Source organism: Bos indicus x Bos taurus, unplaced genomic scaffold, assembly GCF_003369695.1.
Source record: "Bos indicus x Bos taurus breed Angus x Brahman F1 hybrid unplaced genomic scaffold, Bos_hybrid_MaternalHap_v2.0 tig00003574_arrow_arrow_obj, whole genome shotgun sequence".
NCBI lineage: Eukaryota > Metazoa > Chordata > Mammalia > Artiodactyla > Bovidae > Bos > Bos indicus x Bos taurus.
The window spans coordinates 1,776-29,285 of record NW_020867708.1 but is presented as its reverse complement, the minus strand read 5'-3'; the positions used below and the strand labels follow the sequence as shown (position 1 = coordinate 29,285).

At 47.4% G+C, this 27,510-nt stretch overlaps 1 pseudogene; it reads left to right on the top strand.

The window, feature by feature from the left end:
• The first annotated feature begins 957 nt into the window (after positions 1-957).
• Positions 958-14,034, top strand: LOC113889134 (annotated as a pseudogene).
• The last annotated feature ends 13,476 nt before the right edge of the window (positions 14,035-27,510 follow it).

Sequence of the window (27,510 nt, the reverse complement as noted above, 5' to 3'; positions counted from 1 at the left end):
TCCAGAGGCCGGGGTGACAGCGGCAACGTTCCCGGTGTCATGAGACCCGGGAAGAGCCTGCTGTCGCCGGAGATTCGGGCTGCAGGTCGGCGGACAGGGCGGGCGGCGTCGGTCGGTGTCGGTCGGTGTCGCTGCCCGGCCCGGTGGACCAGCGCGCCGCGGGGCCCCTTCTGCCCGCGGGCACCGCCGGGGCAGCTGAGCGCGAGCAGGAAAGGGCATGGCGCCGGCGTCCGCGGAGTTACAGCCTCTCGATGTTTCCCACTCGCCCGGAGGTGCGGACCACACGGATGCACGCAGACATGTCCAGTCTTCCCAGCCTCCCCCATGGACCCCGATAGTCCCGATTCACAAACGTGTGTCCTCTCCCCGGAGAGGGCCGGCCCTGGTGTCCAGAACAGGAGGCACCGCAAGGGACCACGGGCCGCCCGTCCTCGTCCCCAAAGGGCGCCCGGAAGCGCTTCCTTGCCACCTTGGGGGAACGGTCGTCCCGCTGCCTTCGCGGCGCTGAGGCTGCTCCCAGGCGGCCTCGGTTCCCGGTGACTTGCTCAGGACTCCGCAGATGGGTTTCCTGCGGGTAGGGCTGCATCTATACGAGGGGCGCCCGGCGTCCCTTCTATTCTCCTCGGGCTCAGAAGTGGAAAGGATGGTGTCTGTGTGGAGGCCCTGTGTTTCCCGAGTATGAGACGCAGATACATCTGTGAGAGGTTCACAAAGCCGACAGATTGGTGGCTACTGTGGCGAGGTCGACCAGATGGCCTGATTCTATTAATTATAGTGAAAATCACCATTATCATTGTAACTCAACAATAATGTTTTTATTACCTTTGTTTGCAGTTAATTTAAGAAACAGTTTCAAGTTTATCCACAGAGTATCCAATTGAAGACGACCAGAGAAGGATATTGAAATGAAGAACTTTCTTCATACACTGTGAAGTTGGGGAACCTCTCCTTCCAGCCATGAGGCCCTGCCCTGCAACAGCCGACCTGGAAAGCCAGACCCCAGCCCCTGCAGCAATGGGCTCCAGGATTCAGTGCGTGGTCAGTGACTGCCACCTTTCTTATTTTCCTTCCTTTCAATTTAGTACCAAATGGGGGAAACCAAATCTGTCATCTAAGCAGTCACCTGGGACGGCCCTCTTCCTCCCAGCCTGCCTCCGGCTTCCCCACACTACACGCTCTGAGTAGGACATGCTTTCCCTCTTTCCCACCAGAGCGCGTCCCACTCCTCTGTGTGCCCTGAGTCTCAGCCTAGGCGAGTGGTGCTGGCTGACTCCTTGCTCTGGAGACAAATTCTGAAGAAACAGTGAAGGATCGGGAAAATATCCTGGAGTAGGAAACAGCCACCGCTCCAGTATTCTTGCCTGGAAAATTCCATGAAAAGAGGAGCCTGGCCATCTGCAGGCCGTGGGGTCACAACGAGTCAAACACGACTGAGCATGCACACACAGACACAGGCATGTTTGTTTATGTCTACAGAGCTTAGAGTGAGAACCAAATAAAGCACGGAGGATAATACATGGGTTTTGTTATTTTTGAAAAAAATCAAGTTAATCATTTTAAGTTGACATATATATCATATACCAAAAAATTCTCCTTTGAGCACTATATTTTAGTGATTGCCTATTTATATAGTTGTGTAGCCATCATCACTATCTGATCCAGAAGATTTTATATTTTATCTCCCTACAAAGACACCTAGTGTTCCTTAATCAGTCACTTTAAATTCCACATTCCTCACTCTTTCATCCTCATGGAATTGCCTATTCTGTGTATTTCAAGCACATGGCTTTGTACAACTGTGGCCATTTAGGTCCGGTTTCTTACACAGTGTCATGTTTTTGAAGCTCATTCATATTTTATCATGTGATCCAATTTTTTGTTTGGCTTCAGAATTTTCCTAAGTCTTTAACACATGCACACACACACACACAGACATGCTACAGTTCTTTTAATGTGGAAAATACACAGAGGTCCAATGTCACCATGAGAACCATTTTATGCAGACAGTTCCATGGCATAAAGTACTGCCTTCCTGTAGGCACTCAACCTGCCCACCAACCCACAGCAGCCAGCAAGCACAGAGGATGCCAGCCCAACTGTGCTGCCCATTGTCAGAACTCCCAGCAGAACCCACCCAGGCCAAGACTCAACAATAGGTGCAACTCCCTGTGGCCAAAGGAGAGCCCAACTGTGCTGGGGGGTGGGGGTGGGGGGGGGGGGCGGTGGTAGCAAAGGGAGAGAGAGATGAAAGGAGAGACAAGTGGGAAAGTCCACAGCACCTGGTCTTTCCAGGTGGTCTTGCAACCGAGTACTAATCAGGCTCAACCTTGCTTTAGCTTCTGAGCTCAGAAATTACCAGGGGCCTTCATGGTGGCATGGCCCTAGATGATGGCAGCCCCGACCAGGCACCCCAATACCCTGTGCTGTGGGGCCCTGCCATGCCAGCCTCACCAGCCCCTGTCAGAGCCCTGGGGTGCCCAGCATCTGTGGACAAACCGCTCCTGACACATCCTTCAGCCCTGTGGAGGCCCAGCCATCAGGCTGTGACTTGGAGTTCCCAAGAGATGGTTATCACTCAGGGTATGTGGCCAGTGGCAATAGGGCCTGACCCTCTGGAAGTGAGTGGAGAAAATCCCAGTGCTCTAATTCAATGCTGTCCTGGCACCAACTGAGTGTCTCTTGCTGGCATCTTCAATGCTTCATCCAGATATTCCACGTACCACTCATGTTCCGGCTGGGGTTCTAGGGGCAGCCTTCACAGGGCTGCAGCCTTTCCCAGTGACCAATCCCAAGTGCCGATGCCTCTACTCTGGACCCTCACATAGGTAGTACCGCTATCAATGCTTAGGGTTAAAAACAGCAGATCTAAGACGCTGAAGACTTGTCCTAGGTCTGGCAAACAGCTCAGAACTCAGGTCTGGTGGCCTTAATGCTGTCAACTAAGACCACACCATCTGCCAGCAGACATGTCAATCTCCAGATAATCAGGATTGGATTGATTAAGTACAAAGAGGGACAAGTGTGTCATGTTGGGAGGAGGGAGGTGGAAACAGCACCCCTCTGCCTTTGTTTCCCTACTTCCAGCTGCCCAGGGGCCCAGCCACCTCCTCAATATCCTATGTTCATGTAGTGTTCTGTTTTGACTCAGACAACATGAAGTGTTCCTGCCCCTCAAGTAGTAATTTTCTCAGTTTTGAGGAGTACAGTCATGAAATGTCTTCCAGTGTAAAAATAAAGAAAAGATAAAACTCACCCAGACCACTGGAGTTCCTTATGAGGTGAGGGTGATATAATATCCCTTGAACTTCTGTTCTGGAAAGAGGGAGGGAGGAGGAAGAAAAAGCTAATCTTCAGTGAATGTAACCTTCTCATGGACTCTGTGTAGTCATTTTATCTGTACAGCTATTCAGTCATCATAACATTTACTCAAGGTCTTTTCTCTTTCTGGACTGATGTTCTCATGGAGCTCACAGGCTGAAGAGGTGCTCAAAGTGAGAGAGTCAATTCCTAGGCAGGTTGATAAGAAGTCTGGGGGAAGCCAAGGAGAGAGAGGCCTGGAGTTCTCAAGGAGGAGGAAAGGACAAACATCTTTTTTTCTCTACATTCCTTAGTCTTAGTCACTTAAAACATTTTTTTGTTTTGTTTTCTTTCTTTCTTTAGGCCCAGAACTGATGATTACACAACTCAGTTTAAACTCTGTGAAAGAAAGTGAAGTTGCTCGGTCATGCCTGACTCTTTGCAACCCCATGGGCTGTAGCCTACCAGGCTCCTCTGTCCATGGGATTTTCCAGGCAAGAGTACTGGAGTGCATTGCCATTTCCTTCTCCAGGGGATCTTCCCAACCCAGGGATCCAGCCCAGGTCTCCCACATTGTAGGCAGATGCTTTACCATCTGAGCCACTTAAACTCTGTACTAAGGATCATATAAGAACAATGTATCCTGCTTGAGGACAGTTTCTCCTTTCTGAAAACCTTCTGATTAATCCTGACATCTTAGAGTATATATTATGGGAATGGGTCTCGTAGGATCTTTCTGTTAAAATCTAATCCTGTTATCCTAAAATGCTAATTGTGGGAGTGGGTCTGGTAAAACTTTCACAAACCTGAGACATTCTTTTGATTTTTTGTAGTAACTAATTTAAAAAGTATATACCTCCCTTGCTAACACTAGCAAGGGGGGGCACTCCCCACCCCCTTCTGCTGTCCATGTCAGAAGCTTTCTCTGACCTTTTTCCACTGTCATAAAACTCTGCTACACAAACGCTCTTGAGTGATCAATCCTGGTCTTTGGTCCTGAAGCTAAATCATCTTCGGAGATCCTGAATCTGACATCGTTCACAGTAAGCTCGATTGAATCTATAACAATCTCTTAAAAGCCAAATATAATCTTAAAATAAGCGATGCTGTTGCGAAGTCACTTCAGTCGTGTCCAACTCTGTGCGACGCCATAGAAGGCAGCACACCAGGCTCCCCCGTCCTTGGGATTCTCCAGGCAATAGCACTGGAGTGGGGTGCCATTGCCATCTCCAAAATAAGCTATATGCCCTATTAAAATAAAATTCAACTGAGTAAAATTTTAAAATCTTAGTGCCTTTATTTAAAGATTTATGAATCAGGCAGCATCCAATTTAGCAGTTAGAACCTCTGAGGAGTTGCACAAAATAAAAGACTTTTATAGGCATAAGGGATCAGGAACAAGGAAGTTGTACTGGGCAAAGAATCCAAGTGGTTACTGTGAGGTTACTTTCCATTAAAGGCTGGAAAGCTTTCTCAGGCAGATGACTTAACTACTGATAGCCAGAAGATTCCTGGCTGACTGGTTCAAGATTTCATTTCTGGAAGAGCCAAAACTGCATTTAAGTCTATTTTGCTAGCATGGTTCCTAACTAAGCAACTCCTCTGGGGCTGTTGTCTTGTTTTTAACAGTCCCCCGGGGGCAGCAACAAGGCTTACCACTGCTGGTTCTTCCCCAAATGCTGAGAGCGCACGTGCTCTGTGCCAGGCCTGTGCTGGGGGCAGGGACCCAGCCACGACACCTCACAGTCCTTGACATTCAAGAGGAGAGTAAGACAGAAAACCACCACACTTTAAAAAGAAAGGATTCTGCTGCTCCCGCAAAGCTGACACTGTGGAGCGAGACAAGGAATAAACAGAACAGCTTGTAGAAGAGTCAGCTCCATGGAGTGAAGGGCGGGACACGGCACAGCAGGAAGAGAGGAGCTGGGGCGGTGGGAGGGTGGGGAGGAAAGGAGTCCCGGGACAGAGGACGGATGGGTGATGAGCCCCAGCGGGTGCAGACAGGGCCAGCCCTGGTGCCGTGAAGGACCGAGGTGGTAAGGGCAGGAGACATGGGGGAGCTGTCACCACAGATGCACATGGGGATGTGTCTCTGAGGAGGTGACAATTAAAATGCGCTCCGAGCCACTGTCCCCTTCCCTTGTCACCCAGAGGCAGACACCGAGGATGGCCGCTAACATCACGTGCACCAGCCAGTCCTCAGCCTGCACACCCAGCTCACTGTTCCTCCTGAGGAGTCACAGTAAAGGTCCCTGTACCTAATTCCCTTCCCTCAATCTGCGGACAAGTCCGGTCCTTTCCCGTGTGGCCCAATGGTGTGGCCTGTCCCTCCTCTTGGGAACTGTAAGTCATCAACTCTCTTTTCGAGGGCAGTTATCTCCTGATCTGTTTGCCTTATTATGCCTGCAATTTCCTACTAATACACTATATTTTAAATTAGCCAAGAATGACAGCACACTCTAGACACAGAGTGTCTTAACTGAGCACACTCAATTAAGTGTGGACAAATGCAGAATGATCTAGGACAGTTCCCACGATGTCCTCAATCAGTTTAATGTTTGATTGTGTGTTAAGCGGTGTTTTGTGTTTTCCTGCCTGGTTAGTTTCCTCTGGGTCAGCTGTGCTTTCTTTCACCAACTCTTTCTCCCGGCAAAATTACTTGCAAGCACAACTGAAATTCAGAATATGTTCAAATTGTTCCCTACAGGGAAAGCATCTTAGAGCAAAACTTACTGCAGCACTGATAAGGCGTCCTGTCTTTCTCCAAGTTGGCTGAGAACGAGCAGAGTAGGACTTGTGTGGTTAGTCCCTCTGCTGTATCCAGCTCCTTGTGGCCCGTCCTTTGAGAGGAGCCTGGCAGGCTACAGACCCTGGAGTCCCAAAGACTTGGACACGACTGAGCCACTATATATTCTTCCGGATTCTTTCCGGTTACAGGTCGTCACAAGATACTGAGTACAGCTCCCTCACTACACAGCAGCTCCTTATGTCACCTGGTGTACATACAGCAGTGTGTGCGTACTGACCCCAAACTCCTAACTCACCTCTCCCCACACCCCCGTGTCCTCTTAGGTAACCATAAGCGTGTTTTCTGTCTGTGACTCTACCTCTGCTTTGTAAATAAGTTCATCTGTATCATTCTTCAATATTCCACATATGTGATGTCATACGATGCTTGTCTCTTTCTGTCTGACTTCACTTAAAGTGAAATCACCATGTTCATCCATGTTGCTGCAAATGGCATTATTTCATTTGATTTTATGACTGAGTAATTTTCCGTTGTATATATATTCCACATCTTCTGGAGCAAGCACTTCTTAGACTGTACAGCTTGACTTACTTTAAAGGAACAAAAATTGTGAGGAAACCTAAATTTTTTTAGAGATGGAGAATTTCTCTGCAATGATTCATATATCATTAATCAGCATTTAATGGATTAGGAGACCAAGAATAGTAGGTAAAATTGGTGTGTGGTTTTGTTTTATGTCACTTATGTCAAGTTCTCATGCTGCTGCTGCTGCTAAGTTGCTTCAACTCTGTGCGACCCCATAGACGGCAGCCCACCAGGCTTCTCCATCCATGGGATTCTCCAGGCAGTAACACTGGAGAGGGTTGCCATTTCCTTCTCCAGTGCACACAAGTGAAAAGTGAAAGTGAAGTCACTCAGTTGTGTCCGACTCCTATCAGGGTTAAATTATGTTCACAAAATACAGATTTCTTCTGTTCGTCTATTCTTGATTCTCTAAAATTATGTGGTGCTTTTGTAGTCAGTTGTTCTTTGCTTGCATAGCCTTCACATGATTTTCAGAAGTAATTCTTGAAAAAAATTTTATTTTATAGCCTTCCTTGCTTATTTTTCTTTTGTTACAGCTGCTTTAAATATTGGTCTTGAGAATTCATATTTTTCCAGAAAGTAGTCAATTTCTTGAATATTCTCGTATATTTGCAGTGTATATAAAGGGGTTTATATTCATTTTTGTGGGTGGGTATGAGGTAATATGAAATATACTTCAGACCTCTTGTCTGACACAGGACCCCTAAGTGTCTTGAAGTTTCCTGGGTGATAGAAATGTCTTTTGGCTTGTTTTCTTTGTATGATTCCTGAAAGTGTTAATTTTGCTTTTTCCTGGTAGGAAATGATTACCCTCATAACAGACACGTTTGAGGATTATTGCTAAGGTTTGTTAGTAGAATTCTATGTGCCCTTTATTTTAAGGCTTGTGATTAGTTTCATCTCTCTCTCTCTCTTTTTTTTTTAGTTTCAGCTCTAATATATGCATTTTCCATCTCAGTTGAATGCCCCATATATTCAAGGAGGTTTCTTCACTCTGGCTGGTGAGGATTCTCCGCCCCACATGAATGTTGCACATTATTCAATGCATTCAGTTCAGTTCATTTCAGTTGCTCAGTCGTGTCCAACTCTTTGCAACCCCATGAACCGCAGTGCACCAGGCTCCCTGAGTTCACCCATGTGAACTCATGTTCATTGAATCGGTGATGCCATCCAACCATCTCATCCTCTGTCGTCCCCTTGTCTTCCTGCCCCCAATCCCTCCCAGCATCAGAGGCTTTTCCAATGAGTCAGCTCTTCACATCAGGTGGCCAAAGTATTGGAGTTTCAGCTTCAGCATCAGTCCTTCCAGTGAACACCCAGGACTGATCTCCTTTAGGATGGACTGGTTGGATCTCCTTGCTGTCCAAGGGACTCTCAAGAGTCTTCTCCAACACCACAGTCCAAAAGCATCAATTCTTCTCTGCTAAGTTTTCTTTATAGTCCAACTCTCACATCCATACATGACTACTGGAAAAACCATAGCTTTGACTAGACGGACTTTTGTTGGCAAAGTACTGTCTCTGCTTTTTAATATGCTGTCTAGTTTGGTCATAACTTTCCTTTCAAGGAGTAAGCATCTTTCAATTTCATGGATGCAATCACCATCTTCGGTGATTTGTGAGCCCCCCAAAATAAAGTCAGCCACTGTTTCCACTGTTTCCCCATCTATTTGTTGAGCTATTTCAAATCCTAAAAGATGATTCTGTGAAAGTGCTGCAGTCAATATGTCAGAAAATTTGGAAAACTCAGCAGTGGCCACAGGAATGGAAAAGGTCAGTGTTCATTCCAATCCCAAAGAAAGGCAATGCCAAAGAATGCTCAAACGACCGCACAATTGCACTCATCTCACACGCTAGTAAAGTAATGCTCAAAATTCTCCAAGCCAGGCTTCAGCAATACGTGAACCATGAACTTCCTGATGTCCAAGGTGATTTTAGAAAAGGCAGAGGAACCAGAGATCAAATTGCCAACGTCCACTGGATCATCAAAAAAGCAAGAGAGTTCCAGAAAAATATCTATTTCTGCTTTATTGACTATGCCAAAGCCTTTGACTGTGTGGATCACAACAAGCTGTGGAAAATTCTGAAAGAGATGGGAATACCAGACCACCTGACTTGCCGCTTGAGAAACCTGTAGGAAGCAACAGTTAGAACTGGACATGGAACAACAGACTGGTTCCAAATAGGAAAAGGAGTATGTCACCCTGCTTATTTAACTTATATGCGGAGTACATCATGAGAAACGCTGGGCTGGAAGAAGCACAAGCTGGGATCAAGATTGCCAGGAGAAATATCGATAACCTTGGATATGCAGATGACACCACTCTTATGGCAGAAAGTAAAGAGGAACTAAAGAGCCTCTTGATGAAAGTGAAAGAGGAGAGTGAAAAAGTTGGCTTAGAGCTCAACATTCAGAAAACTAAGATCATGGCATCTGATCCCACTCAATGCACAGCTCTCCAGTAATAATTCTTTCCTCAAAAGTTGTTCCTGCCCAGCCTTGGGAAATTTCACCTGCGTGTGATCAGATGACAGAGACTCAATGGGCTCATTAGGCACTTGTAATCATTCTTTCTGTCTGAGTAGCTCTCTCTTTTAGATGCCCTGCCCCACACATATCACCTTCTGCACCTCCCTGGCTCACTTGTGTTCTCAGATCAGGGCTTTGCTGGGCTGCATCTGGGTTCCCCTCCCTGTACCTGCAACATGGAAATTGCCTGAAGGCAGACAGCCAGGAGTTTTCAGATGGATTTGTGCATCCATCTTCACTCTAGGAACTTAGTCTTGCATGGCCTGCTGTCCAGGATCTGAAAACAGTTGTTCCCAGTATTTTGTTCAGCTTTCTAATTACCAGTGCCAGGTGAGCAAGTTCAGATACTGTTCCTCTTAAAGCTGGGAGTGGAAGTCACATTTTATTTTTACAGACACTCTTTGAATCAGTAATTCTAAATCAGTTAACCATATATGTTTAAAAGTATCCTTTGCTTCATTTTCTCTGTTTTGCTCTTGCAAATGTAAAAACAAAACCAAATATCAAGAGACACATTAAAACAGGTTTTGTTTTCTGCTTTTCCTGGTTGAACTTTATGCCAACAAATCCTAGGTAAGAACTTAGGAAGCTGCAGTAAGTCAAGGCACCAGCAAGATCACAGGATCTGCAATCAACAGGGATATTAATGGTACCAGAGAGCCTTTTTTTTTTGCCATGCCATAGGAGGTGGATGAAGTAGTTGAGGGGCTAGAGGGATCCCAGGACCTTAATGACACCAGTGAGCCAACTAAAATACAGGAGGCTGAGGCCAGGTATAGCATGTTTGGCCAATGTGAGCTGAAATATATTTAATTCTGAATTTCCAGAACCATAACCTCAAACAAAATGTTCACCTTCTTCTGATATTCACATAGAAAGATTGCACAGAATCTTTCACCTAGAAATTCTACTTCCATGGAAGATAGCCACCAGGAAGATTGCTTGGAGAATTTAAGAAATGTGTGGTTTGTAGGTGGAGAAAGAGGCAAGTGTGGTTCAGAAACGGAAAGGGGTCTGTGCAAACCCAGCAGGCTCTCTTTGGTGGAAGGCAGGCCGTGCACTCACTGCTCCTTCCCCCTTTTGCTGAGATCACTTTTATCATGTTTTAGGTAGCTCCAATGAAAACTTCAAGTACAGGGGCTTCCCTGGTGGTCCAGTGGTTAAGAATCTACCTTGCAGTGCAGGGGACACCGGTTCGATCTCTGGTCCCCAGAAGATCCCTCATGCCACAGAGAAATTAAGTCTGTACACCGCAAAGACTGAGCCCAGGCATCCTAGAGCCCAGCGCTCCACAGCAAGAGGAGCCACCAAAGCGGGAAGCCCAACCACCCAACTAGAGCACAGGCCCTGCTTGCTACAAGTGGAGAGAGCCTGCAGGCAGCAAAGAAGACCCAGGGCAGCCAAAAAGAAATAAAATTATGTGTAAACAAAAACCCCTTCAAGTACAGTGACTCTCAATGGCTCAAGTAACTCCTGCTCGATGTTCTCAGCACACCGGCGTATGGGGTCTACAGGACCCCCCCTCGTCCCATGAAGGCCCAGAGTCTCCATCGACCACGTGTCTCCACCACTGTGCTGTGCCGTCTCCCCGCTCTCCTCTGCACAGAACTGCTTCTGATGGTCACTCTTTAGGCAGGGGAGTCATTCTTGTGAATCACCATCTAAGAATTAATATCTCACCTGCAATTTTATTTCTATATTCCTTAAAAGGAGTTCCTTAAAACCCCAACTGTATTCCTTAAAAGAGCGTTTTAACACAATCTTGATTTGAACACCTATGTTTTTATTTATCAACTTTCATGTCTCCTTCACTGTGTCCTGTGCTCTGGCTCAGCCTCTCTCTTGGCCTCTGCTCTTGGCCTCTCAGGAAACAGTGTACAGGATGTGTTAGTTGCATCCGCCCTCCCTCTCACTGGCTCTTTTCCGTCCTCCCTCATCTCCGTGACATGTGTAACTCTGTGCACATCACTATCACCATGACACCCTCCTTCCCTCGGGAAGCCTGTTATCACCTTCCTGCTCCTTTCTCTGCTGCCCCATGTGTGTCCCTGCCCAACACTCACAGCAGCTTCACAGCAGGTGCTCTCCCTCACTCTTCTCTCCAGAGCTCCTGCTGGAATTTCTGGACACCACCTCCCAAGTATTTACCTCTGACTCTGACTTCTCCTTCCCTGGTGGGCCCTGTAGCATCTTCCCCTGAGTGAAGACCACAGATAAAACCTAAATTCTCCTTCTTCCCCAGCTACCTTAGACTCCCCTGTGGATGTCTCCTTCTCATCCAGGCTCAGTGATTCAATATCATCCACGAACCATTTTTCTATACTCAACCATCTGGCCGTACTGATACCATCTCCAGGGGAGTGGGTGGAGCAATGATGGGCAATGTTGAGATGGCAGGTAGAGTCCAGACCAGGCAATGAGGGCATGAGAATGAAGGACAGTGCTAAGAAGAGGAGCAGATTATAGAGAAGTCACAAGGGCAGAAGAGGTTGGAGAATGTTTTTGAAAACAGATCAGGGAGAAATCTGGGAGAGGAGAGGTTGAGTCTTAAGGAAAGAGAAATGATCATTGCATAGCTCCTTGGTGGAGTGGGGGAGGGGGGGAAATCCAGCAACGTGCTAGTTTACCAGCAACATCCTATCAGATGCTATATTTCAGTTGGAAATACTTCAGGCTACAAATCCATTAGATTTATAGAAATTCCATATGCATTAGAAATTGATACAATTTCCTGCAATGGAATAAATTAGGCTAAGGTTATGCATTACATAGTTTTTTGTGATGTCAAGATGTCATTTTATATTAGTGTTTATTCCAATGTGGACCAGTAAAGCGTATTATAGTACATCATCTATTCAGTGGACTGATTTGTGGAAAATAGTGTTCCAAGAGAGAATATTCCCCAAGATATTGTCAGCTGAATATAAGCAAGATACCATAAAACATTGTGCACAGTATGTGACCATGTATGGTTTTAAATGTGGTTGTGCTCAGTCACTCAGTCACATCCCACACTTTTGACACTATGGACTGTAGCCCACCGGGCTCCTCTGCCCATGGCGATTCTCCAGGCAGGGATACTAGAGTGGGTTGCCATTTCCTGCTCCAGAGGATCTTCCAGACCAAGGGATTGAATCTGAGTCCCTTATGTCTCCTGCATAGGGAGGTGGGTTCTTTACCATTAGCACCACATGTGGAGTGAAGAAGAAATAGATATTCATAGTTGCTTGTGTATCCATAAAATGACATTCTGGGCCTTCTCTCTTGATCCAGGGGCTAAGACTCTGCACTCTCATTGTAGGGGCCTGAGTTCAATACCTTGTCAGGAAACTAGAACCCACAGGCCATAGCTAAGAGTTCCCATGGCAAAGGTCCCGCGGGCACAGCCAAATAAATACTTAGAAAAAATAAATAAACCTCCAGAAGCTATTCCTGAGAAACAAAACACGTGGCTGACTGTGGAACAGCAGGGCCTTGACAAGAAGGGAGGCGGTAGGAAGAACAATGTAATATGAAGTATTTTATATTTCTAGGTTCTTGAATCTTGTACATGTATTATAAGTTTCTCAGAAATGCCAAGACATTATAAAAGAATTTAAACCTCTAAAGAATAAAACTCACAGCGTTATTTCTACAAACTGAATGAAAGTCAAGTTTGTTTTATCAGAAAGATTATCTGGCTTCTCTAAAACATCTTCTCAGGCTTTTCCCACGCTACCCACACAGTGGTCCATAGGGCACTGTCTGGATTCTTGTCATAACGGGAAGTGAATCTTTTACACTATCCTCGGTCCTTGATGTCCAGCAAATGAAGGATGACGTCATCACGTTCCTTGCAGCAGGGGCCCACTTAGGTAGCACCGACCTTTACTTCCCAACGGAGCAGTACATCTACAGAAGGAAAAGTGACGGCGTCTACACTAGGAATCCGAAGAGAACTTGGGAGAAGCTTCTGTAGGCAGCTCATGCCATCGTTGCCAGTGAAAACCCAGCTGCTGTCCCTGCTGCGTCCTCCAGGAACCCTCGCCAGCGAGCTGAGCTGCAGTTTGCTGCCACCACTCCTCTGGTCAGCCACTTCGCTCCTGGAGCCTCCACTAACCAGACCCAGGCAGCTTCCAGGAGCCAAGACTCCTGGTGGTTACGAGGCCAGGGCTGACCGCTGGCCTCTCCCAGAGGCATGTATGTGAACTTCTTACCATCGGTCTGTGTGACACGGACTCTCCTCTGCACTCTGGAGACGACCCATTCCCGGCAACCAGGGAGCTGTCGGTGGGTCTGACTTGGCAGATGCTCACCGGGGAAGTTCTGCCCGTGCGCGGCACTGTTTCCTGTGAACACTCTTGGGAGGTCGTGCCTGATCTCTACATCTGCAGATTCTGAAGAGATTAAAAGGGAAGAGCAGGTGCCAGCTGAGCAAGCTCTGACCAAGGAGGACTTCACCGTGAATGGGTCACTTCAGCAGCTGAGTGCAACGCTACTGGATCTGAGGTGCTGGCCTAGTCCACAGGCGGGCAGCGAGCTCGCTGCCTACTCCGCAGATCCCCCTGAAGGCTGGCCTGCAGCGCCCACTGCTCAGGCCACTGGATGGGTAGGCACAGCACTGCGTGGGCTTCAGCTGTTCTTTCACAGGCTCTTTTCTTCGGTGGGGGCTGTGCTGGGTCCTTGCTGCTGCACAGGTTTGCTCTGGTTGCGGTGAGCGGGGAGCACTCTGGTTGTGGTGCCTGACCTTCTTGTTGCAGCGGCTTCTCTTGTTATGGAGCGTGGGCCCCAGGGCCCCCAGGCTTCAGTGGTGGCAGAACGTGGGCTCAGGAGCTGTGGCCCCCAGGCTGTGGAGCACAGGCTTGATGGTTGTGGTTCACAGGCTTAGTTCCTCTGAAGGCACATGGGATCTTCCTGGACCAGGGATTGAACTCATGTCTCCTGCATTGGCAGGATTCTTTACCATGAGCCATTATGGAAACCCCACAAACTCTTAAAATGGAAATTGATTGACAGAAAATAACCAGTTTCTAAATAAATAAATATATCTACTCATGAGGATGTTCTGTGACTTTTGCTGTTTTCCTTTCACATAAGAGGAAAATGTCCTAATTCATAATTCGTTATGTTCTTCCCTCAAACAACATTTGCAACTGCTAATTTTATTAGCTAAGCTTGATCCAAGTTTTAAAATACTTTTCTCCCACTTTTCCCTATGCACTGTACATTCATTATCAATTGAGATAATACTTTATCATTGTTCAGTCACTCAGTCATGTCCAACTCTTTCCGACCCCATGGACTGCAGCACACCAGGCTTCCCTGTCCTTCACCATCTCCCAGAGATTATATTTATATACTTCATATGGATAGGAGGATAATCAGTTGACTTCATCCTTGAATTATTTCTCTGAATCTGACATATTAATATGCTAGTAAGATATAAAACACTTGATTGACTTCAGCATAATAAAAAAATAACAGAATCAGGTGACCATATCTGAAGACTGATTATAAAAGCAGCAGCCATGTTGATGAGGAGCAGTGACACACGGGGGTACATTTTATGCTGTGAGAGAGGGTCGCTGGCCTCAGGGATTTAAAGGGCTGCTTGAAAACAGACAAACTCGGCTCAGTGGATGGACCTCCTGGGAATCACTTCCCAGGGACACACAGGACAGAGTCCTGAGCATCCTGAGTGCCCACAAGGTGGTCTGAAGCGGTGGCCAGGGCACCTCTCTGGGTATCAGTGGAGATGGTAGCTGTATTGTGTGTCTGTACGAGTCTGTATAAGGTGACCCTGCATGCAGAAAAGCAAATTTGATGAAATGGCAGAAGGCCTCAGCTCTAATATTAAGATCTTGTCTTAAATCAATTTCTTTCTCCTCTCAGCTTCTCCGTCTGAAAGGAGTTACTCTTCATGAGACCCATTCTCTTTTAATTCCCTTCTTCAAAGCCTCAGATTTTGTAGCTTTTTTTCAGTAAGTATCTTTCCATGTTTATTCCTCAGACAAGACAAGCAAGAGTAAATGTTTATTATTGGACTTTAAAGATAAACAAATACTTTTAAAATCAGACTTTCCAAAAGTTCTAAATTTATTCATGTTCTCACTTTAGTATCTTCAATCCTAAGCCTATAATGAACATTTTTACTTGATTCAGACACAGCTCTGGGGAGTGAATTGGTGGCGGGACTCCACAGACCCGTGGAATTCTGAACTCTTGACAGTTAGATCTCTTTTTACAGAAGTGTTAGCAGCCAATGGAGCAAGGCACATATAGTGCCAGATTATAGGGCTGACAGCGGGGAAAAGACAGTATATTGATGGTAGAAAAGATCTGCCTTCTGACAAGCAGGCGCCTCTCATGGTGAGGCAAACTGGAAGTGCCTGCAGACTCAGAGCCCCATGTGCTTGGAGAGTGATGCTTCAGCCACACCCGTTATCAGCGCAGCCTTCACAAAGGGGTCCTTCCTTGACCTGACTCGTGCTTCCTGTTTCTTTAACTCCCTGTGCTTCGGGGCTGCTCTGCTGAGTTGGACTCCCCTTTGCTTTTCCTAGATCTCCTTGGGGCCTTCTCACAAGGCCTGGCAGCAGGCAGCAAGCAGCGGCACCACTGGGCAGGTCTGCTCCTGTAACTCCTCTGGCAGCCCTGCGGCTGGGACAGCGCTGAGCATTCACCGTCCCTCTCATGGGACCAGAGGTCAGAATGGGGAAGAGGGAAGGGCTGCCTTTGCTTTCTTTCACTCCCTGGCCAGGAGCTCTTAACCTGAGGGATTTGGAGAGCCCAGGGAGCCTGTGCCCTCCCTGGTGATGCATAAAATGCATCTGTGCACAAGCTTTTGTTCAGATAAGAGTAAATGCCCTGGATTCACCCCTTCAGAATATTTTATCTTTGTTCCTGGTCTGTACAGATTCTGTGCTTTGAAGCACAACACTGCTGCAGTGATTTCATCACACTTCCACTGCTGCCGGTCCCTAGTAAACCCAGCTTTCAGAATCAAGAGAAGCTGGTGGCTGACAAGGCTTAAAAACATCCTTTGAAGTTCCTAGAATCAAGAGCACTTGACTGTGCTCTACTGGAACATTTTAAGGTATAGTAGTTTGCTTTTCGCTTGTGAGCAAGCTACGTCAAATTGTTTCCAAACAAGAAAACTGAACTAAAGTCTATGTGGACCAGGGTTACAGGACACAAACTACTTTAGGGCAGGTCCCGGGTCGACCTGAGATTCTGTCATTACCAGGAATCAAAGTAGTGAGGAGCATTTGTGACACAGACCCTAAAAGCGTTTTATTACTGGATAATTTGAGTTGGGATGGTTCTCTAGAGAAGAGAATGGCAACTCACTCCAGTATTCTTGCCTGGAGAATTCCATGGGCAGAGGAGCCTGGCGGGCTACAGTCTAAGGGATCCCAAAGAGTTGGACACGACTGAGTGACTTTCACTTTCTGTTTTCAGTTTGAATCTACGGAGAGGTAAAGTCTTTTCTGTGGATATTTGTAAATGCTTCCTACAGATCCAGTTATATGGCTTTGTGTTCTTCTGGAATTGCTCCCATGACATTGATCTGGACTTCATACACTTATGTACCAAATTACTCTGTTTTCTGTGCAATGGTGGTAAAACAGTTAAAAAGCAAGTAAACAAGCCAAAGCCCGTGAACTGTTTCAAACAGGCTGAAAGCGCCACCTACTGTCCAATCTGCAGAGGTGCCCGAGGAATGTAGTCTGAGCCTTATGGACTGAGAGCCACAGGAACTAGGATATTAAGCTAAGTTAGACTCACATCTAACTATACTTTCTACTTATATGCTATTTATAACGAGTATGTAGTTATATTTATGCTCTCTCCTGAGCATTCTCAATCTTTGGTTACAAAAAGTAAGATATTGAAAATCACCGAACTGTGGCAGATGTGAGAAACAGTATCAGGCTATCATATGCTTTCCACGGGTCCCGATTATCCCACACCAAAATGCCTTGAGAGTTCTGGAGCAAAACTGCTCGTTGCCACTTTTATTCCTAGGAACGACTGAGGCCCAGAGCTCCCTGAGTGGCCCCTCCTGAGGGGACTTGACTGTATTTATTTTACATGTTTAAGAGATGACAGCAAAAGAGAAAGCTCTAAAATGGCAAAAGCTTTCAGGTACACCAAAAGGGTGGTTTTAATGTTGGTTTGAGTGTTTTGTTTTTAATGGAACAATCCATTATAGAACGGGCCAAAATAAGTTTAGAGAATAAAGTGTACTTTTGCTACCTCTGAGAGCTACTAATTGAAATATGTATTTACTATGGTCCTGGCATCAATTCAGACTTGCCTTGGACAGGTGATTGACTTCCAGGCTGCCTTAAACCCAACAAGTGTTCAGGGAATGGCCCAGTGACTGGAGGGCACAGCAGCGTGCAGCCAGTGTTTCACTGTTTGTGCTGCTCGTGCGCTCTTTCTGTCTCTAGCCCTTCTAAGCTGGTTCTGTACAATCATATGTAGTGTTTATTTAAATGCAAACAATATACACTCTCGTTCAAGTTCCTCCTGAGTTAAAAGTACACCCAAAAAGAAACTGGATAATTTAGAGTAAAAGTAAAATTTCTCTTTCATCCTTATCAAAGTATCTGTGGTTCACTTGTATATATTCCTCCAGCTTTTTAGAAAACATTTTCAAATATATTTTATTTACACGCAGATAATATATGTTCATTTTTAGTTCAGTTAATCAAATAATGTGTGTTGTTTTACAACTTGCTTTTGTCATGTAACAGTATGACTTTGAGGTGTCACCATTTCCTGTTTGGGGGTTTTCCAGTGGTTTTCAATAGGAATATAAAAATCTTTCTTTAGAACAACATGATTCTGCTATAAGCAAACTAGGTTCATCTAGCATCCACCTTCAGGGAAATTCAGAAATGGCTTTAGTTGCCCTGCGCATCCCACCATCAAGAATGAAGGAAACTATGAGCAAGGAAAGTCTCAGCAATGAACACCAGGCACCCCGTTAACCCAGCGCTAAAGGAGGAGGGCCGGGCGAGGACAGCTCACGGGCTGGGGGAAGGTCTTCTGATGCCTGTGTCTCCAGCCTGGCCGGTAGCAGCCCAGAGAATCCAGGAAAGAGAGATGGTAGGCGGAGAACAGTGGAGGGCAGGAAATGGGCCTCCTGGCGGCAAAGCACAAAGGTCTCAGCAGAGCCTGGGGAGGACAAGTGGGCTCACGGAGGAGCCGGCGGAGAGACACCCGGAGGAGGCTCCCTCCCGCTCACCCCACCCCAGAAGGTGCCCACAGGCCGGGCAGGGTGCAGGGTCGCATCCGCTCCCCTCACTTCAGGCTGGTCTTGGGAACACACTTCTTGTTTCACTTGACTGATTCAATTATGCCTCCCTGTAATTTCAGGTTGGGTCTTCTCTGCCTGCCTTCCCCTCACTTTTCACTCTGGCCTCAGTCTTCATTTTTTTCTGGCAAACAAAATGTGGTCAGCAGGCAGAATTGACTGCATAAAAGGCAAAGGTCTGCCTCTGAGGAGTAATATATACTCATATCACTATGCTAGTTTATTTATATTTATTAATTTAATTTATTATAACATAATGCTACATAAATGTATGCACATATAATGTAAATAAACATTAAATGTTATGTACTATTATTATTTTAATATAATATTTATATATCAATGATATATGTTAATATTAATAATATATAGGCTGATTTACTTAACGACACCCCTGGTGAGAAGACTAATGAAGATGAAAAAAGTCAGAAAAAGACAGAAATTTGAAGATCTTTGAGAAAACTTCATGCTCACGATGTAAATGGCGAGACGTGCATGAAGGTTCTTGGCCAGGGCTCCTCACAGGCTTCTCCAGGCCCCTTTTATGGTCAGCGGTGAGAGAGGGAGTGAGGATCCGGGCAAAGCCCTCAGGCCGAGGCCAGGCCGAGCCCCCCTCCAGTCTCCTTCCTTCTGTCACCATGCGTCACCTCCTCACTTACACTAGTGTAAACAAGTGTTATCACTTCTCCCACAGAATGAAGGGTGTGTGTTGCAGGAGAGCTGGAGCGAGCTCACTGGTGACACAAATCTTAAAACTATAGAGAGAGGGAGTTGGAGGGAGGGAGACTGATAAATAGACTTATGTGCCCTGGCTTTAGACTGTAGTGTGAAATTTATGATATTAAAACTGCTTAGCCTTTAGCTTGTATTCTTATCAGTGCCTGTATTAAACAATTGATCAGTCACCTAAATATCATAGACTCTAAATCATAAACTAGGATTTTAAAATACTGTAGTTTTCTGTGTTACCAAAATGCACTTTGAAGCCAATGTTCAGATCATCCAGTGTCTTCTTTTGGTGAGTGTTTGGTCACATGTTGTTCTCTTTTTTAACTTTATTTTGTATTTGGGGTGTAGCCCGTTAACAAACAGTGTTGTGACAGTTTCAAGTGAACACCAAGGGGAACAGTTCAGCCAAACACACACACGCGTCCTTTCTCCCCCACACTCCCCTCCCTTCGAGGCTGCTACATAGCATTGACATCCGTGTGCCAAACAGTGAGTCCTTGTTGATTCCGAACCAAAGCGGACATTTGTTGCTTCATCAGAGACTCTGTCAGAATCTTTCCCAGAGGTTAGTGAGGAGTTTCCTGGAAAACACTCAGCCCACCCCCTGTTGCCAGAGGAAGAGTGTTTATATATGGGTGTTAGTTTTGGGAGAATTTGGTGAACCGGGCCAGCTCATACAGAGATGGAAACAGCTTGTCACCATAACACTGTCACCACTCCCCAGTAGGTTCAGCCTCCCCCGAATGCGCCCCGAGTCCTGACCACTGAGCAGGCCAAGCCCGCTCTCAGCCCCCAGCACCTCCTCCCGCAGGGCCCAGCCCACAGGAGTCGGAGGGACTGACAGCTCGTCCCCTCCTCCCCCTACCCAATCCTCCCCCTACCCAAGGGCCTGCCCGAACCAGCTCCCTGCTCTGGTTGAAGGAGGAAGAAGGCCCAGCAGCAGCCCCAGAAGAAGCACACAGGGGGCCCTCCATTCCCAGGAGTGCAGGCTCATTGTGCAGGGCTGAGGGGACACGGGGGTGGGAGAAGCCTCAGCTCTGGACACTGTGGGAGCTTGTCCACTGAACAGACTCAGGGACTGCCTGTTGGCCATGGGATCTGAGGAACAGGATAAATTTGGATGGACTGGGGCTAGCTGGGAGGGTTTGCCATGGTCTAAAGCACAGGCTGTGTCTCTCTGGGCTGAAAATGTTAACCACTGAGCACTAGCTCCCACCAAAAGAGGGTATTGGTTAGAGGTGTCCTGAGATGTAAGAGCTTCTTAGGGAGACAAGAGGAGATACTAGGAGGATGTGAAATGCCTTGTAGAGCCTGAACCACATGCCCAGCCTTCTGACCCCAGTTTTGGGAGGTAGCAGTTTCTTATGCATGTCCCTGGTGGTTCAGATGTTAAAGAATACACCTGTAATGTAGGAGACCTGGGTTTAATCTCTGAGTCGAGAAGATCCCCTGGAGAAGGAAATGACAACCCACTCCAGTATTCTTACCTGGAAAATCCCATGGACAAAGGAGCCTGGTGGGCTACAGTCCATGGGGTTGCAAGGACGTGATTGAGAGACTAACACCCTTTCAGGTGAGGGCAGCTGGTTTGCTTGGGCCTGATCAGGGAGGGGCACAGGTGAGTGCTGCTTCTGACCAGTGAAAGAGGCTTTGGGCCTAGAAAAGGAAACAGCAGTCTCAGAGGCCCTTGCTGAGTCATCTAACTTCGGGGAAAACAAAACCAAACTTTAGGTCCCGCCCTGATGCTCCAGGCTGGTTGCATCTACCTGGGACTTGTCACCCCTTGTCCAGAGGATTGATCACCCCCTGCCCAGCTACAAATGCCATCTCAACTAAAGAATCCCGCCTGACTAACGTTTCCCTTATCGCTTCTACAAACCTCCCTTTAAATATGAAGCCTCCCTGATCCCTCTCAGGCTCAGCCTGGTCACTAGGCCAACTGACGCCCCTCCTTGCCTGAAAAAAGGTCACCTACTTCTGTTGAGGTTGTCTCTCCTTCTCTGCCTCAGCCCAATCTATACCTTACAACAAGCACTGTCCGAGAGAAAAGGGCAAACAGGTGCCCCAGGGAGTCAAGACACAAGCTGCTTAGTCAGCAAGACAGCCGTGAGGGGGTGGAGTGGGCACCCTGCGGGGCCTCTCCCGCTGTCCCCGGGTGCCCTGCAGTTCCAAGCTTTGGCCTGAAAGCGTCATAGAGAAGGACCCTTTGTATTCTACCTATTACGAGTTAACCACTAAAGGAATGTTGCCTATAAGCTTGTACATAAAGTCCCATCTCTGGGAGCCCTGCATCCCAGGTAATGAGCACCAAACTAAAATAATAACTTTGTTTAACTAACAGGAAACTTCATGACCAGACTCACCTGTGAATCACGACAGGGAGGCAGACATTTACACATCCCCTCTGGAGCCTGATGAGAATGAGGAAATATTTGACTTTCCTCCCCCACCACCTGTGAGGATTAATATAAAGGAAGCCTGAATTCTAACTCAGGCAAGATGTGTCCTGGGACAAGGGTCCTGGGCTTCTGAATAAAGTAACTATTCCTTGCCCCAAGAACTCATCTCTCAATTTATTGGCCTGTCATGAGGTGAGCAGGACAAGATTGGACTCAGTTACAGAAAATCTGACAGTCTTGCTCTTTTTGGGGAAGATTTCCATTTTCATTCATTTAGTCATTCATTGTGTATTTAAGTCCTGCTCAGAGCCAGGCCCTGCCGAACTCACCCTTGAAGCTCAGACTCACCAGGTCCACGACACCTTTCTTGATCCCATGCTCTGCCTGCACCATTTTCTGCCTCAAACAGGACCCCTCAAGTCTTTAAGCACACTTCGGTGAGCTCTCCAGCTTGTGAGCCCTGTGAGGACCTCAAACAGATGCAGAACGGGGCTCAGAAAATGTGATGATGACCAATAATCAAATCAATGAGCTGGTCAAACACAAACCAGGCTTAGGTCACATTCACCAAAGGTCATCTTCTTCTCCCTCCTTCCAGAGACAGAGTTTCAGAGGGACCTTTACCAGGAGCCCAAGGATCTTCTCTGACACTAACCTCATCCAAAATGTTAATAGTCTGGGTGGGTTTTATTTTCAATTTTATTTCTTTTTACACTTGAAGTCACTTCGTGACTATTCCACTGAATACCGAGTAACTTAATGATCACTTCTGTTGTGTCTGGGCCAAGAAAACCCAATACGCGGGTAGGATACTGAGGAGGAGAAAGTCAGGGGAAAGCAGGGGACTGGGGGTGAAACAGCAGAGGCAGGAGGCCCCCACCCCCGTTCTCACTGCCCTCCCCATCCCCTTTGTACTTAACCAACCTGACTGTGATTACCAGGGTCCAGATGTCTCCTTGCTAGATGTTCTGTCCTTTAGAGCCAGCTGTAGAGGTCACAGTACAAATCTAAGTTCTGGGGCCCCTGAGTGATCCAGGAGCAGTCACCTGTGCCTTCAGAGGGTCAGTTTCCGACCCACAGTGATGCTCTCCCAGAGTCGGGCATGAGTTGGTGGCCAGCCCTGCTCACCATGAGATGCTGCAGCTCTTGCCCTGCCCTGAAACCCCTCCCTGCAGCCTGGCTGTGTTCAGGGGACGCCTGGACAAAACAGGCATGAGCGAGTAGGAGAGAGTGGGCACTTCAGGGGCAGAGGAGATACAGAGAAACTTGATTTCACTCTGGCCACTTCCAACTGGTCCCAGCCTAATGCCACTTGTCATACACCCTGAGTGGACATGACCTCCTGGGAGCTCAGAGGACTCTCCTGAGAGCTGGGATGTGGAGCTCTGGAGGATGGGCTGGGAAGCCCTCCACATGAGGCTGGGGCTCTGGGGTTCTGAAGCTGGCCCGGGGAGTGGAGCTGGGCCTGGCAGGTTTGCAGTGTAGACTGTCGGGTGTCTGGTTGAAGCTGCTGGCATCCGTGGTCACACCTCCCTCAGCCATCTGACCATTTCTGATCCCAGCAGTTGAGCAGGGCTGGTCTGGCAGGCATGCAACTGAGACAGGAGCTCAGTGTGGGTGGCTCCTCTGCCTGCCTCTGCTCTCCTCTCTCCTGGTCTCTCCTTCTCCACCTCTGCGCCACCCCCATCCCCCCATGTAGTTCTCTTCTTAGGCTGCCATGGGGAGGCCCACGTGGAGTCTGGGTCGGGTGGGTGGTCCGGAGGGTCCCGAGAAGGGGTGTCGTGGCTGGGCTGGTTTCTCTATGCTTGCCAGTGGCTCAGGGTCCGTGAGGCAAAGAGGCTCCCTGCACAAAGACGGTTCCTAGTGAAGTAGACTGAGTGACAATGGTAATTTTATATGCTGTGAGTTTTTCACAATTAAAAAGAAAAGAACTCGGGTGTGTGTGTGTGTGTGTGTGTGTGTGTGTGTGTATTATAATGGCCTAGAAAGGAAAATTCTCAAGTCAAACAGAGGAATGAATCGTGTGCTAAACATAGATGAGTCTCAAAGACAGCACCACGTGTAAGAAACCAGCATACGTGGCCACAGTTGTACAAATCCATGTACTTTAGATATGCAGAATAGGCAAATCATTAGGGTCAAAGAGCACACAGACAATTGCCAAAAGCTGGGGGAAGGTGGAAGGGGAAGTGCCCGTTTAGTGGGTAGTGGCTTTCTCTGTGAGGAGATGAAGTGCTCTGATTTAGATAGCCATGAGAGCAGCACAGCTTTGCACACAGATGATGAATCACTGAGCTGTACATTTTACACAGTAAATTTTATGATATGTGAATTAGATTCCAACTTAAAAATTGTGATTGATAGAGGATTTTTTTTTTTTTTTTTTTAAGAATTCACACAAGAAACACATCTTATCCTGAGTTTTGTTTGGTTCTCACCCTTCTAACGTCTGTAGGCAAACATCTGGACAGGGATGAGGATTCAGGTTTCCTCCTTCAGGGACCGACTTCTCTGAGCTTCCCTTCATCACCAAACAACGAGGATCCTCAGCCTCCGCAGGAGCTGCTCTCCATGTTCCTACCACCCCCTCTCCTTCTCCTCCCCCTGCTCTGACAGGCTTCCTCCCTCCAGCTCCACCTCCTGAGTTCAGTCTGGGCTCCTCTCACCAGTGCTCTTGCTGGGCTCCTGACCCCCCTCTGATTGCAGCCTCTCCGCCCTCCTGTTCGCTTTCTCCCTGTGATAACTGATATGCTTTAACTGCAGTTCTGAACATGTGTGTTCTCTACTCACAGCATCTGAGTGGCTCCCACTTCCCAGGAAGGATAGTGGCATCCCAGGCCAGGCTCTAAATGCCTTTTACCCTCTCTCCCCTGCCCCCTTCCTCTGCCAGCCCTCACCCCCTGCGTCCACCCCACGGTCCACACCACCTTTGACATCCAGGAGTGAGATGAACGCTCTGTTTTCACATCTGTCTTTCTGGGGAACCTGCTCTCTGTTGCACCTACCACTGGCCCTGGTTCTGGATTCCTGGCTGCTGAACTGCATTCCTCCGAGACCTTGGCTTGAAAACCATCTGCTCTGCTGATTTTCCTGACTCCCTCGGGCTGTTTTGTAACTCCTTGTCTTTCTTCTGTTCCTGTGTGCCTTTTCTCAGTGAGCATGTGCCACATGGTGGGGCACTTCCATCTTGTCTGATGCCCCTCTTAGGCCCAGGGCTTCCTGAGGACAGGAATCCAGGCCCCACGACTCTCCACGACTCTCTCAGGCCTGGAGGTGCTCACTGCTCACCTGCACGGTGACTGAAGGCTGTGGCTCCCCCGTCAGCTTGCAGGGCCATCTGGCTCTCATCTCAGGCACTGTCCATGCTGTGGGGGAGCAGCTTTCACTCCAAGAAAGCCCCCGGCGCTCTTGTTGCAGAGACAGGCTCTGGGAGGCACGGGCGTCAGGGGTTGTGGCTCCGGGCTCTACAGGAGCAATAGTCGTGGTGCGCGGACTTAGCTGCTCCACAGCGTGTGGATTTTTCTCGATCAAACCTATGTCTCTTGCATTGGCAGGCAGATTCTTTACCGCTGAGTCAGCAGGGATGCCTGAGATTACACATTTCTGACTTCTGCCAATTTTGTTGAGGCCCAAGGACCGTTGAAGTATAAAGAAACACCCAAGAGCAGCCGGGCCGCTCGTCTTACACACGTGGAAGCCGACACCAGCGGAGCGCATAGATGGTGTTCCTCGGCGCATGGCGCACCTCGGGCCGGGGTCCTCACTCCACGTCCAGGGTCTCTCCTGAGCCCACCGCTTCCTCCCCCAGGTCAGAGGAGAGCACCGGGACCCACGCCATGCCTCTCAGGGTCTGTGAGCCCCGGGAGGCATGGCTGAGTGTCTGGGGGTCAGACAGAGCCTTTATCAGAGGGGCTGAGAGGGACGGGAGCTCAGCAGGCTCCTCTCCTGTGGCCCAGCTGTGTCTTCTGCAGGCTCACTTTCTACTCCTCATGGTGACCAATAATTATAGCTTCCCAAGGAGGTTCCTTCCATATTTTAACAAGTGTAGTGAAGGGTCCTTCCTGTCATTGTATATTTTATTTGCCACCAGAGCTTTGAACAAGCAGTGACACACTCCATCAAGCCCTCATGTAATTGTAGACCCTTCTAAGAAGGGTTCAAGATAAAACTTAAAAAAAAAAAAAGCTCCTAGGCAATTGAACCACTTGAGCTGTGACATAAAATCATTTCCTTTAATCTAGTTTATTCATTGTGGATAGCACTCCAAAATAATACTTTAAAAGTCACCATGGCCTTTTGGCCTTTATTTCTGAAGGTCTTTGCTGGTGGGCCCCATTTGTCTGAGGAGATCGGTATATGAACATGAAAACAGCATCATTTCCAGTCTGATGAAAGTTGCCATTTCCTCTTCTCTGAAAGGGAAACACCACCTTGGCTCACCCGCAGCTATTTCACACTGTCAGGAGTGGAGACCAAAAAAGCCCCTGTGCTATACTCATAAGTGTAACTGGATCCCTTAGAAACCAGCCCAGCTAATCTCCACCCTCAGGAGCTTTAACACCTTGCTACTCAAATGCAGCCAGGGATCTGCAGGAATTGTCATTTCCTGGAGCTTTTGAGAAATGCAGAGCCCCAGGCCTATCCCATCACTGCGTCCAAGGCCATAAGTATCCTTTACATCCCTGAGAGGAAGGGAGACTGCAGATCCTGAGGCAAGCTCAGTGCTTCACCTTTCTCAGCAATTGTGAGAGCGCACATCGTCCTTCCACTATTTTCTTTTTTTAACTGATGCATAGTTGACATATCCCTTCATATTCATTTTGGATGTGCAACATAATGACTCAATATTTGTATGTACTGTGAAATCATCACCATGATGAGTCCATCTCATGCCCCATCATCTCACATTGTTACATCTTGTGTGTGTGTGATGAGGACTTTGGTAGATCCCCTCTTTTAGCAACTTTCAAATATACAAAATAATTTTTTAAAATAGTATTATTAGCTACAGTTGCCATGCTACACATTATGATCCCATGAGTTATTTTTCTGTAATTGGAAGTTTGTGCCTTTTGACGACCTTCACCTACTTCACACACCCCCACAGCCCACCTTCTGCAGCCACCAAGCTGACCCTGTATTGAGGACCTTGGTGCTTTGCTTTTTATTTTATTTATTCATTTTTTTAAGATGCCACATGTAAGTGAGTTCACTCTTTTTCTGTGCACCTGTAGGACTAGTGCAGGTCTTAGTAGGTCCTGGATCTGTTACCCTCTCAACATTCCATGTGGAATCTTGGGCTGCTGTGTGAGAATGATCATTCAGTGGATGGTAAACTCGGTAAGATGGGAATGTGATCTCCTCCCACCGCCTGTCATGGGGCAGATTCTCCCAGCCCTGGTGTGTGGCTCTGGGGCACTTCCACTCCACATCAGTAAAGTGTGTGGTCATTCAGTAATGACTCTGTTTCCAACAATCGTGATAATGGACATCACCTTTGATAAACGCTTCATTAATTAGAACAACTGCTGTTTGGAAACACAAGTCCAGGCTTGAATCTCTCCTTTGAAATATCAAACATCCAGCAGCAAAACTCTAAGGGGTGACTTGCTACAAGAGGGGTGCAGCGAGAGCAAAAATGTGGTACAGGATGAAGATTACGTAGAATGAGGGACTTCTGGTTACAGACACTACAGGTTAGTAACACTTCAAGTAAAACTAGGAGCGAATAACTCTGACCACCGGTCATGTTTCTTCTCTAGGCTTCGCTTGTTCTCAGGAGAGGAAACACTTCATTTCTATTTTTGCTACAACAACCTCATCTGTGCGTACCAGCCTCGAGCAGGGAGTGAAGCTGTCCTGTCCCGTACCCCTTTCCTGCTGCGCGCTGGCGCCCATCGAGTTTTGAGTAGCAGTTACTT